Source organism: Apium graveolens, chromosome 8 (genome assembly GCF_009905375.1).
Source record: "Apium graveolens cultivar Ventura chromosome 8, ASM990537v1, whole genome shotgun sequence".
Lineage (NCBI taxonomy): Eukaryota > Viridiplantae > Streptophyta > Magnoliopsida > Apiales > Apiaceae > Apium > Apium graveolens.
In genome coordinates, this window is record NC_133654.1 from 232327317 (window position 1) to 232331604 (window position 4288).

Below are 4288 nucleotides of genomic sequence, written 5' to 3' on the forward strand. Positions count from 1 at the left end.
CACAGAATTCTTTAACTCAGTTCCATTGTCACTCCTGATTCTTCTTACTTTAAAATTAGGATGATTGTTGACTTGTCTTATGTGATTGATAATGATTTCACTAGACTCGTCTTTAAAATTTAGGAAATATGTCCAAGAGAACTTTGAGAAATCATCTACAATTACTAGGAAAAATCTTTTCCTTGAGATGGACAACACATTGACTGGTCCAAACAAATCCATGTGTAGAAATTGCAAAGGTTCTTCAATTGTTGAATCAAGCTTCTTTCTGAATGATGCTTTAATCTGCTTTCCCTTTTGGCAGGCATCATACAGTCCATCCTTAGAAAACTCCACTTGAGGTACCTCTAACCAATTCTTTCTTGACAAGCTCATTCATGGTCTTGAAGTTTAGATGGGACAGCTTCTTGTGCATTTGATGAGTTAAAGTCATCTAGATACACATTTCCTCTTCTCACACCAGTGAGAACCACTTTGTTGCTCCTTTTGTTTGTCACAACACATGCTTCTGAGTTGAAGGTTACTGATTTGCCCTTATCACAAAGCTAGCTGATACTCAACAAATTATGTTTGAGGCCATCCACTAGGGCAACCTCTTCAATGATGACATTGTCTTTTGAAATCAAGCCATATCCCACAGTATAACCCTTGTTGTCATCTCCAAAAGTAATACTTGGGCCAGCTCTTTTCTTGAACTCAGTGAGCAGGGTAGAATCTCCAGTCATGTGCCTTAAACAACCACTATCCCGATACCAAAGATTCTTTATGTTTCCCTACACACATCAAAATCAAATCAAGTTGATTTTCGTAACCAAGTTTCTTTGGGTCCTGCCTTGTTAGCTTTCTTCTTTTGTTTCTTAGGTTTGATCTCATTTGACTTGGAAATTTCTGATTCATCCTTAGTCATTTGAGTTGGACCTTTGAAACTAGTCATTAAAACAGAATTATCATGCACAGTTTGATTAACAGGGAAAGGCATGCTATTAACAAACATGTTATTCCAGTAAGGCATGCTAAATGGCATTTGAGGCATACTAAATGCAACATAATAAGGATTAGGTGCAAATGGCATATTAGCAAATTGTGCATTCATATTCTGAGCAGACATAGCATTCATAGGCATAGAAGGCATGGCAGTCATGTTGGGAAAATAAGAGGGTATAGACATAGGAGTAGGCATGGCAATTTTGCAATTAACAGACAAGTGATTAACACTACCACACTTAACATATATTTTTCTTGGAGCATATTTATCTGGTGTGTAGTTGTTATGTTTGTTAATCCCTACTTTCCCATTTCTATTGTTTTTCCTTTTAGCTTATGTTTTAATCTTAATCTTCTCCAATCTGTCATTCAATTGCTTGATAGACATATGACCAACATTAACTTTCTTCTCCTTCTTCACTTGACTTGATTCTCCTGGAACAATGTTTTTGAAAACTGATCCATATTTCTCATTCAGCTTGGCAAGTTTGGCTTTGCTCACAGGTTTGCTTACAGCCGACGGATGAGGATATGTGTCACTCGACGGATAATCCTTTTAATTATCCGATGGATGACTCTCATCATCCGTCGAGTCAACATCTGTTAGCAATCCTTCAACCAAATTGGATTTCAGCTTCTCCTTACTCATTTTCCAGGCTGCATCACAAAAGGACTCAATACCTTGAACTTTAGTGATTTGAGCATGAACATCTCTGGATGATTTCCATGCCTTAATCACCTCTTGTTCTCGTTTAAGCTGCTTCTTCAAAATCTCTTCTTTCTTCAAGGACTCGGTTAATTCATCCTTAGCAATCTTACACTCAATTCTCAATTTTTCGAATTCAATAAACTGAGATTCTAGTACATTATTCCTCTCACTTAAAAACAAATTGTTTTCTTTAAGTTTAGTATTTTCTTTAGTGAGTGTCGTAAGTGTAACACGCAAGTGATATAATTCTGTAGACATGTCATTAATTGCATCATTACACTCAGCTTTAGATAAATGTGCTAGGTTAGTGGTGATTACCTGATTACTTGAAGAACTAGTTTCTGTTTCATCAGACTTGGCCATTTGGGCTAGATTGACATAGCTGACATCCTCATCTTCATCCAAACCATCAGCTGCCCAGTCATTTTCCTGTGTAATGAAAGCCCTTTCCTTTTGCTTGAGCAACTCAAAATACTTCTGTTTATAATCAACAGGCTCAAACTTCTTTTTAGTGAAATCTAACTTTCTACACTCACTGGCAAAGTGCCCTGCCAAGCCACATTTGAAACTTTTGAATTTATATTTATCCACCATGTTTTTATTTGGCTTGGCTGCTCCAAAGTTCTTTTTGAACTTGAGCTTGGCAAATCTTCTGGAAAGAAATGCTAAATGCTCATCAATATCATCCATGTCATCTTGGCTCAAATTGTCTTCATTTTCAGCTACCAGTCCTTTACCCTTGTTCTCACAGGCCTTTGATGTAGACTCAACAGCTTCTACCTTCATATCTTTCTCTTTTTCTAACTCAGCAACCAGTGCTATGGACCCTCCTTTCTTCCTTCCTTTCTCCATCCTCTCATCTTGCTCTATTTCAAGCTCATAAGTTTTCAAGATGCCATACAGTCTCTCCAAAGTAAACTCCTTGTAATCTTAAGAGTTTCTCAATGAGACTGTCATTGGTATCCATTACTTTGGAAGAGATCTAAGGAACTTGAGATTGGAGTCTTTTGTCTGATAGACTCTTCCATGCAACTTCAGAGCATTTAGTAGTTTTGAAATCTACTAAAAATGTCAGTGAGAGACTCACTAGCTTCACAATGAAATTGCTCATATTGCTGAATTAGCAGCTGCATCTTATTATCCCTTACTTGCTCAGTACCATCACATATAATCTGAATTGTATCCCAAACCTCCTTGGCTATTTTGCAGTTGATGATGTTATCAAACACATCACCATCAACTCCATTTAACAATATATTCATGTCCTTCTTGTCTTTCCTGACTTGCTCAATATCAGGATCTGACCATTCATGCCTAGGCTTGGAAATAGATGGTTCATTGCCTGTTGCAGCTCTCATTGGTACATGAGGACCTCTCTCTATGCAATACACATAGGCCTCATCTTGAGAAAGAAGATGTAGGTGCATCTTCACCTTCCAGTGGTGATAATTATCTTTGTCCAGAAAATGGAATCTTAACTCCAACATCCTTCTTGTTCATCTTGCTGTTTGTTGTGATCTTTAAACTCTTTGTAATTCAAGAGCTTGCTCTGATACCAATTGTTATTCCCTAACAATATAACAAGAATTACAGAAGGGGGTTGAATGTAATTCTGGCTTCTTTTTGCGATTTTTTAAAACTGTTCTAACTCAATAATATATAAGTGTTTGATTTGTAAAGTGCGGAATGAAAGAATTATATAAATCAAAGCACAAGTAATAAAAACACAGGTCTTTAAAACTTTCTGGTGGATTTGAATGTTCCACCATATATATATATATATATATATATATATATATATATATATATATATATATATATATATATATATATATCGAGAGAACCCTGTGAAGCTTGAATAGCTCACAACTGCTTTTATAAGTGAACAAACAAACTATAGAGAAATTCTTAACAGTTACAGCCTTTTCTATTTCTATTCTGAAATGTGTTTGCTTAGTTATTTATTCTACTAGCTACACTTGGTTTATATATCACCAAGTTTACATGGTAATAAGATAGGATAATAAAACAAAACCTATCAAGTCTAACTCCATGCTGCTTCACTACTCTATTCCAGCATCTTTGAACATCTTCATAATAGATGGAAATGGTAATGCTTCTTTGTTCTCATTTTCCTGCTAAACAGGCTGCCACATTCCTTTTGCAAACACCCAACGCATGTGATTGTGTTGTCACTATCAACAGATATTTGAATTGATCATCCGTCAGGTACTTTCTTGACATCCGTCGGGTAGCTTTGTTGCTCATCCGTCGGGTAGCTTTGTTGATCATCTATCGGGTAGCTATTTGACACTTGACTCCATTTCACTTATGCAGAATTACAAGACATCTTATATTTATAATTTATCAACCTATTATGCATATCTACTAGTAGTCAACATGAGTCATATGCTACTACAGAATCTACACAAAGTTGTTTGCAGAAATGTGTTGCTATACTTATTCTTACATAAGATACTCACTCGATGGATATCAAATCATCATTCCTCGGGACTATATTGAATCATCCGTCGGGACTATATTTGATCATCCGTCGAGTGCTACAAAATACACTAAGTTAAATCTATCAATGAG